This window comes from Triticum urartu, unplaced genomic scaffold (genome assembly GCF_003073215.2).
Source record: "Triticum urartu cultivar G1812 unplaced genomic scaffold, Tu2.1 TuUngrouped_contig_8116, whole genome shotgun sequence".
Lineage (NCBI taxonomy): Eukaryota > Viridiplantae > Streptophyta > Magnoliopsida > Poales > Poaceae > Triticum > Triticum urartu.
The window spans coordinates 1-11,021 of record NW_024119031.1 but is presented as its reverse complement, the minus strand read 5'-3'; the positions used below and the strand labels follow the sequence as shown (position 1 = coordinate 11,021).

At 41.3% G+C, this 11,021-nt stretch overlaps 1 long non-coding RNA gene across 1 annotated transcript; it reads left to right on the top strand.

The window, feature by feature from the left end:
- Window positions 1-4,158: 4,158 nt before the first annotated feature.
- On the top strand, window positions 4,159-8,405 carry LOC125531794. The gene is made up of 2 exons (XR_007293521.1): window positions 4,159-6,061; window positions 7,806-8,405. It is a non-coding gene; the product is annotated as an uncharacterized LOC125531794 (long non-coding RNA).
- The last annotated feature ends 2,616 nt before the right edge of the window (window positions 8,406-11,021 follow it).

Below are 11,021 nucleotides of genomic sequence, written 5' to 3'. Positions count from 1 at the left end.
GTGCTTCTCGCTCCGGTCAAGAGATATTATCAGTTGGGTGTGTGCGTACTCAAACTTTTAAACGTATATATCTGTATCTACATGACTATTGGGAATTTGAGAGTTGAGACTAAACTTATGTAAATGATATTAGTATGTAGAAGACTGAAAAAACAATTTATAACATTTTAGCATTACAATTTGTGGTCAAGGTTCACGTCTCAATCATACCACATCAAATTCATGCGTGTATAAAGGGCCAGTTTGGTTGGTGTCCACAACTTCATGCCTGGGACAAATAGGTGCCTGGAATGTAGCTTCTTCCCAGTTCCAAGTAAAAAGTATTCCCTACAAATGGGTGCCTGGGACAAATTACCTTTGGTAGCTTTCCACGAAGGCGAGTTTCACAGCCTTTGACATATTTAAATGCAGTAATGTTCTGCATTTAAAACAGCATAAAGAGATCTTGTGGAACATACATATGTTTACTCGCTTTTCTGCACTGAGAAATTGTACCATTGTATATTACAAAATGAGGCATACACAATGGAAGTAATTGCTACTCAGCGGCACCCCAATTCGCCCCTGAAACTAAATTTGTCTTCCAAAAGTGTGCTGTGTGGTACAATAAAATATCATGTGCATGTATCCATAAAATATACATGTAACCGTATCATGGTAGGCTAAACCTGCAAATGAAAAACAAATAATGTTAGTTCCAAAAATAGTTATAGATGCAACAACATAGTAGCTGCAAAGAAGTAATGGAATGACACACCTGCCTCATCTCTCTAAAACATCTTTGTAGACAATGTTCTTGGTGCTTTTCCCGGATTTATCAACCTCCTTGTTTGGCTTGGCCAAAATCCGTGTCGTCTCTCTTGACACTCCCCTTGACAATGCAACATATAGCTGACCATGTGAGAATACAGGCTCAGGAAGGTAAATACCAACGTTTGGGATGGTCTGACCCTGTGCCTTATTAATTGTCATCGCAAAACTTAGGCGGATGGGGAACTGTTTTCTCTTAAGTTTGAAGGGAAGTGAGATGTCCTTCGAGGGCGACATAGGGATCCTAGGTATAAACACCCTCTTTCCAGCATGCTGACCTCCAACAATCTCCGTGTCGATTGCATTATCCTGGAAGGCTCTGATCATAAGTCGTGTTCCATTGCATAGGTCATTATGAGGGTCGAGGTTCCGAAGCAGAATGACTGGGCAGTTGACCTTTAATCTCAAAACATGCGGTGGCAAGCCATTTGGTGTGATCGAGTTCAAAAAATCAATTGTGTAATTATTTTGCAAGTCATCCTCGATTGAGTCGAAGCTATGATATAACTTTTCTTCGCCTGGAAACCTGGAGATCATCTTATCATTCAGGTCATCTACATGATCATTCTTGGTTGAAAGAATTGCACGTGCGCTCATGTACTCTCTCGATCTAGCATTGGCATGCAGCGATGGGAAGACATCTTCAATGAGCGTGTTAATAGCTTTTTCATCCTCAGTATAGCCGATCACAATGTCGTCAGGGAGACGCACATAGTCGTCGCCAATTGTCTCTTCTGTTCCATTGCCGATCCTTAGGAGGTATTTGGAGAACCAAGGATCAGCCTGTGCACGCATATTGTGCGTGAGACATATCTTGCGGGTCTTCTCCCACAAATATGATCTCAGAAGTGTAGCATCTGTGATCTGCGCTCTTGTCCCACGTGCCACAACGGAAAGGACCTGCCTGAAATCCCCACCAAAGACGACAACCTTTCCCCCAAACGGCAAAGGACATTCCATTATATCCTGCAACGATCTATCAAGCGTCTCAACAGCTTGACGTTTTGTCATAGCGACTTCGTCCCAAATTATTAAGGACACCTGTTTAAGCAACTCCGCTGTACCGCTTTGCTTTGTGAAACTACACATGCTGTTGTCAGTGAGCTTTATTGGAATTTTGAACCTAGAGTGTGCAGTCCGTCCTCCAGGCATTATCGACGCCGCTATACCTGATGTAGCAGTTGCAATTGCTATTTGGCCCATGGAACGCACCTTTGCAAGCAATGCCTTGTACAAGTACGTATTCCCAGTGCCTCCTGGACCATCAACAAAGAACACCTGACTTTTTTGGTTCATCACATGATCCATTATGTCATTGAAACCAGCCAGCTGCTCACTGTTCAAACTGCTAAATAGATCTAGATGTTCTTTGTCCACGGTGACTTGCCTCTCCTCTGTTACCTCTCTGTGCTCACCATCATAAGAACCATCGGTCTCAACCATATCTGGAAGTCCATAGGTTGTAATATCCTTTCCCATGGATTGCAACATATCCCTGATATTTCTAAGCACCATCTGTTCAAGTGTTGCCTCATTAGATTGGTTACGACGGTAATCCTCAGACATTGATGCTAGATGCTTGTCCCACATTTGTCGGATTTGCCTCACAAAATACCAGTATAGTCACAAACAACCGTCTTAGGGCACAAGGCATCTGAAATGTGGCTGCCTCTGTCATGCAATCATCAAGAGTCCTGTCGTGCTCAATGAGGCCTAAGTGCTCACATGCCTCCCTGAAGGAACTGCATGCCTTGCCATTTACTGTTTTTAAATCATCAAATGAAGTGGCACTCCAGACATGACTTAGTAGGACACGCAAGTAGTACCTTTCTCCTTCAGCAGGGTGTGCATACACAAGCCTTCTAATCTGTGATCTCTTATTTCTTCTGTTCTGCCACTCCTTGTTTCCAGCTATCCATCTATAATGTTCTGGAAACTCTCTGTACAACCATTTTCGTGCCTCTGGAAACCTTCGGTTCATCTCAAAGTACTCGGTAAGCATGGACTTGGAAGAAGATGGTCGAGCGAGAACATCTTCCAGATTTTCACAAGATTTAAATGCAATTGTATGCATGTTTGGCAAATGAAGCTGGAGCTGCAACACAGATGGACTGACACCAAACATTTTAAAACCAAAAATCATGTAAATAGCCTCTGGAGGAGATACATATCGTGCATCCCTATATTGTCGGATTTCATTGATGATTCCACCATCATTGATGATATCCTGCTCGAATGCAAATGATGTCCGATCATGCCCTTTGTAGATGTACTTGAACAAGTACTTGACTGCCTTGATGCTTGAGCATGCTTCGACATTAATGTGGCAGTTGTATCGCATAAGCAGAAAAGGGTTGTAAGGGACCACCCATCTATTGTCCAAATTTGCTCCTCTGATCCTAATTCCACGTCCATCGTCCCTCCTCCTATAGATGGGATATGAGTCTTTCCCTTGTTGTGTGGCATTGCAAAAATCTTGCGGGTAATGAAATCGGCACTGTCCATCAATCATGCAAGGACAACTTTTTTTCAACTCACCACAGGGTCCATGCATCATGTGTTTGATGACCAGATCATGTAGAATGGGGTATTTTTCTTTGTCAGCTATCTCTTCAGATATCACCCGATCATAGTCACCCGGGGTCGCTAACTTGCTTTTTGCTTTCATGATTAGAAGTATATGCTCATGCGGGAGACCTCGTTTCTGAAACTCCGTGACATGTACATAAGCCGCAACTTCTCCGAAATGCTTACCTTTAGTCAGTAAGTCCATCATATCTCGTTGTTTAGCTTTGTATACTCTTGCCACCAGGTCTGGACGGTCTTGTGGCAGTTGTCCAGGCAACAATTTCTCAGTTATCTCCTCCCAATAAGGATTGCAAGTCATTGTGATAAAATAATCCGGTTTACCCCACCGCTGGACTATTGCCATTGCATCTAGAAACCTCCATTGCATGTCACGGTCACCACCCGGAAATGTACGTGGGAGCACGATTCTCTTGCCAATCCGATCACCGCGTGACTCGCCGACAACGACAGTGTCAACAAGACCCTATAATAGTATACAAGGTTATAGAAAAGCATGGAATGTCCATAAAGTCGTTGCATTATGATCTATTAGAATATACAAAAGCACGTTACCTGGTAGAGGTCAGCGCGTATAACCTTCTGATTTTCCGGCTTTGAGTACCAGACAAGCCTCGTAGTCTCCATCTTGATATACATGTCAACAGCCCACTGTTGGAAAAGGCGCGCCCCGAACAAGATGATGTTAAAAAGCTTCTTCCTGACCTGTAGTTTGAAGCAGTAGTACTCCCTCGCACTAACAAATTTCCTGGCCTTTGTTGCATTCACCTCATTGTCACCAAAATCCTCATCTGGGTTATCATCGTTGTCCTCTACAAATTGACAACATAAATATCAGTGTGCTGGCTGGACTCATAATGATTGACACAATAAGAATTGAAGAATAAGAAATGATGACCGATACCTGCAGGTAAATCAGTGGCATGGTCTTCATGTGCTACAAAATTCCCAACTTGTTCGCTTTCTCTAATCAAGTTTTCCTCTGATAGATAGATGAAAACATAAGTTTACAATAATAATAGCAAGCCTAACCCTTGTTAATGAACACATACCTGTATGTATATCAATGTCTTGGTTTCCTTGTGGTGTAGTATTATCCGATGAATGATGGGTCCTGTCATCGGGGGGACCAACATATGGCATCCAACGATTCCAACCAATCTCCCCACGCGGGAAGAATAGGGGATAAGACAACGGGTCATAGCACCCATAGTATGCTCTAATATAGAGGGGTCGTTCTCCTTTTTTTCCATGCACGACAACACTCCTGTCAAAGCAATTTTGTGGGTCGCTCCCTTCAACCCATATCGCTGCCACCTGAGAAGCCGTTGGGGCATTGTACCTTCGTTGATCCAACTTGATATCCGTGTTTAGTGAGATCCTATACTCATCTAGATTTGGAACAGACCCAAGGCTCTTGAAAACTTGCGCATAAGGGTTAGGCTGTAGTATTCGCAGAATCTTCCGTATGAGATCTATCTTAAGGTCTGGAGATCTCTTAGCCCTGTGAACCAAGTTTTCATCTATATCATAAATATAGAGTTGGAAATGTCGAGGGCCATTATCAGCCGGCACCAGATCATCAAGAGCGTGGTACAACCCGCCACACGCACGAAAAGTATATACTCCAGTTCCTGCCGCATTGCTGACTCGACGATCAAGGGTGACTCCTAAACTTGTGAATGAGAAGTGTGAGTTGAAATATCATATATGCTCTCTGAAATATTTAGCATCCTCATCAGCTTGACATGTAAACAACCGTTTCAACTCTTCTGAAACCTCTGGAGTAAATATACCGACTTTTCCTTTTCTGCAACAAAATGCTGGCCCCTCGAATGGAAACTGCAAAGCCCCACAGTGAAGGCAGTCTGCAACCTTTTTTAGGACATGGTGCTTTGTAGGTAGGTTTCGGTATATGAATTCATCAATATCTGCTACGGGTCCTGCTTGTGCATTCTGGCGCCAAGCTGGTACGACTCGAAAGCAACATCTAGCACAGAAGGACAGTAGGTAAATTATCACTCAATACAACTAAAGTGTGCACTTGAGGGTGCTAAGTTGGAAAATACATAATGGACATACCCTGATCCATAAATATTATAGCTTCTTCATCAGGATCATGGTATGTGGCTTCTCCATTCTGCAGTGGCTCCATGTAATCTAGTACGCAATATGTTGGTCAAATATAAATTCCTCAAATATATGGATGAAGACATTCAAATGGGAACAACAGTATATATAATGTACCTTGAAAATTGGTTTGTTGAACAGGAGGCTCAAATATTCCATATGGGTCAGCTGTTTGGTCGTTGCCCACTATGTAAAATCATAAGATCAGTACAACATAACAATATAGGTGTTCTAGTAGACGTAGGGTCGGCAAAACTACCTTGCAGATTTTGAGTGTTTTGAGCAGTCTCTGTTGTTGGTTCTACTCCTCGCCTATCATTAGCCATGGACTTTTGAGGTTGATTGGAGGCATTAAGAGGCTCTATACATTAAAAATGAAAGAGAACCCAGATTACGGTAAACACGCTTGCACTATAAGTAATATTGATGCGTGATTATAGTAATATTATTCCTTACACTGTACAAATGCCTAATGATATACCTGGTGCAATATCTGCAGTGACATTGGAAATTGTTTGCGTTTCGTGACCAAGAGGTACAACAACAGCTCTCAGTCTCCCTGCAATTTCTACCATCTGATATGCATCATTCCTATGCAACAAATTGGATTCATCAATGTTTCCTAAAATATTGTCCTCGTGAGGAGGGATCCCTTCATGTGATTGGGATGAAGTTGGCATGTTTGGTGTCACCACATCAGTGCATATATTAATATACTCCATCCATCCTAAAATACGTGTCTCAACTTTATACTAACTTTAGTGCAAAGTTGTACATAAGTTGAGACACTTATGTTGGGACGGAGGGAGTATCTCTGAATAATATGCGAGATAATAAAAGGAAATGACTATTTGATGGTAGCACACAACCTGCAAATGATATTGCTTGTAGCTGGCTGACACCCGATTGTCCTGTAGCTGGTGTGCGTGACACATTGTCAACATTGTTAACGGTGGCAATAGATGTCTTTGACTGTTCACGGGATTGACGTTTTGTTCTTAATATTTCATCCCTGTTCTGTGCATACCGCTCCCTGTCCCTTTGCCTCCTTAACTCTTTAGGGTCTACATAGATGCAAAAAGCTAATTAGCTTCAACAGTTAGGGGTGTATGTAATGCGTTGATCGTCATTACCAATGGATGTGGACATCGGTGTTTGTGTTTCATCTTTCTGGGCACCGGTCCCTGTAGAAGCCTGAGACAATTTTTTCTGACTGTAGGCTTGACGTTGTCTTTTTAATATGTCATCCCTATTTTGTGAATACCGTTCCCTTTCCAGTTGCCTCTTTTGCTCCATATGATCTACATCTATGATACATTATAGTTATAATTCAGAGTCTCAAAATGTTACCTGAACAACAGAACATAAACCAACAGTACAAGGTTATTTTTACTTTGGGTCATGGCCAGGGGTGTATGTGGCACACTTTGCTGGTCATTAGGCAGCGCTTTTGGAGTCCCGTTATTTTGGCGTGCATCACGACGCCGTCCCTTTGCCTCCTTAACTCTTTAGGGTCTACATAGATGCAAAAAGCTAATTAGCTTCAACAGTTAGGGGTGTATGTAATGCGTTGATCGTCATTACCAATGGATGTGGACATCGGTGTTTGTGTTTCATCTTTCTGGGCACCGGTCCCTGTAGAAGCCTGAGACAATTTTTTCTGACTGTAGGCTTGACGTTGTCTTTTTAATATGTCATCCCTATTTTGTGAATACCGTTCCCTTTCCAGTTGCCTCTTTTGCTCCATATGATCTACATCTATGATACATTATAGTTATAATTCAGAGTCTCAAAATGTTACCTGAACAACAGAACATAAACCAACAGTACAAGGTTATTTTTACTTTGGGTCATGGCCAGGGGTGTATGTGGCACACTTTGCTGGTCATTAGGCAGCGCTTTTGGAGTCCCGTTATTTTGGCGTGCATCACGACGCCGTTTGAGAATGGCATCTTTATTTCGTGCATAGTATTCTCTGTCCCGCTGCCTCTTCAATTCCTTGGGGTCTGTATAAATACAAACAGAAAATTAGCGCATAAGCAGTAACAGTGTTCATCATTCAAGAAAAACTGTAGCATTTAGTAGGCAGTTAATACCCACGGAGTGGGAGTTGGTTATATCCTAAAAGGGGGTGCGTGCCCCCGCGCGATTGGGAGATGACATACCGCCGCGTATTAGTACAATCTGCCAAGAGGGTTGAATTAAAGCATATTAGTGGCAAATAGCATTCACGTACACACAATATTATTATGAATAAACATGCTTGTATGTTTATGCAGGATACAGGCTCAAGATTTTTGGTTTTCATTGATGTCAAGCAGGATGGTGCGGTTAGTAGATTGACTGTATCATAAATTCTGCTCACCTTAGGCCTTCAGGGACTTGCCGATAGCGAGGAGGCAACGACGGAGGAACGGCTGCCCACGGTACGGTGCGGTGCAGGGCGGCGAGGGCGTCGTTCCGGAAGCAGACGATGTTGGCCCAGGGCGAGGGGATCTGTAGGGCGGCGAGGTCGGGGCGACGGTGCTATGATGCAGTGATGGGATAATTGTTTCCTTCCTGATGATGCGTGATTCCAGGTGTTCCCTCCCAGCATGGTATGGTGTAGCGATGGGAAGTTATTTGTTTCCCTGCGTGTGATTGATGATTGGGAGGGATGTGGAGGTGATTTCCTCTGCGGTGGAACAGTCCGTTCGTGTGTAAATTATTAAGTGCACCCCAATCAACAGATGAGGTTAAGGTTGACCATTAGATTGATTTTAGTGGGCCTACTCGTAGGGTGGTAATAGGTCTGTGTACGTTTAATGGGGTGCGTGAAGAGAAGATAATGTTTACTCTTTTATTAGTAGTAGAGAAGAAATTAACCCCATTAGAATAAACACACTTGCCATGCGTTTGTTCACGATAGTGCATGATGTTTGAAGCCATCTTAGAGCATCCACAATGCTAGGCGCTTATCTAGCCGCTAATGGAGAAAACAAACATCTGGAGATTAAAAAAGAATCTCAACGCCCTCTCATTCTTTTTTCCTTTTTTTGCGGGACAGCCCCCTCTCATTCAGTGCTATACTCTAATGGCAGACACTAACATATCTTCAAAACAAAGGCCAAGTGATTGGGAAGGAAAAAGGCAAGCCCTCATATGCATAATTTTCGTGGTGATGCCACACCCGGCCCTGGGAATCGTAGGTGCATTTGTCGATCGGCTAAGAAATCTATCCTAGTGCCCTCCACTAGAACCTGGCGTCGGATCCACCCTTAAGATTGTGTGCATCAATCGATGGAAAGGCCGGGCATTGCCTTATTTTGAATTTGTTTTTCAAGCAATCTCATCTTCGTTTTGGGTTTGAATTGTCACGGGGGTTTCTTGTTGACTCGAAGAGTTGATTATATTGTGCAAGTGGTGTTTTTTCTTGAGTGGGAGTCCATGGATTGTGCAAGTGGTGTTGACTCCTCTGGCAGAGGCAAAAGAAGAAGTGGTTCTGACCCAAAGTGTTGGCAATCCCTATTTGTCACTCTTGTAACAAAAGTGTCGAGCAATTGCACACAAGGAGCGACCGAGCGAACAAAATGGGCAGACCCAGTTAGCTATAGGATTTCGGTTTTAGGAAGATGCAACTAAGGTTTTCTTGCCATAAGGAACCTTATCGAAAGTTCATGTCTTTTTTTTCGTATTTCTTATTTTTATTTGTTTCCTCTACAGGTTTTTTTTTGAGAAAAATGATCCCCAATTTTTTACGAAAACATAATTTATAAAAATGTAAGATTTTTTATTTACTTTTACTTATTAAATGTTAATAAAATTTAAAAATATGTTCAACATTTTACAAATAGGTCTCATCTTTCTATAATTTTTTCATAAAACCTAAAAATAGTGAATTTAAAAACATATTTCACGCTTCTAATATTTATTCAAATCGGTTGAAAACTAAAAAAGACACCAGAAAACCACCCAAAACAGAAGACGAAAAGAAAACCAAACTAGACCTGAAGGCATATGATACAACGTTCAAAATGCGCTGGCGAAGGAATGCAGGTGTGTGCGTTTTCTAGACAATCTATTGCACCTAGCTATAGATAGGAGCTCCCCAAATAGGGGAAGACTATGTGCTGCTTATTGCGAGCCAAACGGCTGCCAACAGGATCCGGTGCTGCGCTGGCTCAGTAGGACATGGCTCGTTATGATGACGTCACTAAGAATTTTTCTTTTTTTTATTTTAAATGCATAACTTAAATTTACTTAGGAAAGTTTAAAGTACGTATTTGAAAAAAATGATAACATAATATAGAAAAAGTTGCCAGTTTAAAAAAAAATTAATAACTAGGAAAATGTTCCCGTCTTTCAAAAGAATGTGTGCGATTTTGTTTAAACGTGTATGCCATGTAATGTTTTTTAATATAAAACAATCTTTCATCCATTTAAAAAATGTACGTGACATTTTATGCAAATATTCCCGCGTTTAAAAAGATGTTCATGACAATTTAGAAAATGTTATATACATTGCAGAAAAACATTCGCATCTGTTAATAAAAGAGTTTATTTCAATTAAAATGTAAATAATATTTTAAATAAATAATCACATTTTCCGACAAAAATGTCCACGGAATTTTCAAAAAATAGTCTATAATGTAAAAAATGTATGCCTTCTTAAAATATATATTTATTGCCACGAAAAATGTACAATGTAATTTTGAAAATGTTACCGTGTATTCAAAAAAAGTGGTCATAACATGTATATTTTAAAAAGGTAGATCATGTATTGGAAAAATATCCTACATGTATCAGAAAATGTTTCACGTGTGCTCTAAAATGTATATTGTGCACCGAGAAAAACTTAGACATGTGTTAAAAAAACAAAACCTGTAAAAACTGACAAGGAACAAAAAGTAAAACAAAATACTGAAGAAAACCAAGAAAGACAAAGAACCAAAGCATAACGAAGAAAGAGAAAAAAATGAGAGCCAAATTATAATATAATTTTTTTTGTAATTCATGTTGTAAAATTTTGGATTACATTACTGAAATTTGTGAACACTTTTTCATGAAATTGTTTTAAGTTTTGTGACCATTTTTTAAGTTTATGAATATCTTTGAAAAATATCCATATGTTGCTTGTTCGAGAAGAAGCCACTAGACCATGACAGGAAGCAATGTCATTCACTCTGCTAAAAGACCTCATCAAAAACCACATGCATAATGCAGAGACAGCACCAAATCTACCACTCTAAAAGTCACAGCGGCAACAGGTGGCTTCCCAACTCCGGCTCGCTTCGGCGGAAGGAATATGCAAGCCGGGGGCAGTGGAAGAAGTGTTTGTGGGCGCTGATGTTGGAGATGGGGACCTACGTGGGATTGGGGCTTGCCGGCGGTGGAATCTGAAGGAGGAAGGCGAGGAGCGACTGAGAGAGAGAAGGGGATCCAGAGGAAGAAGAGGAGTGGCTGAGCGAGAGAAGGGGATCGGGAGGAAGAATACATGGAAAAAAAGAAAGATAAGG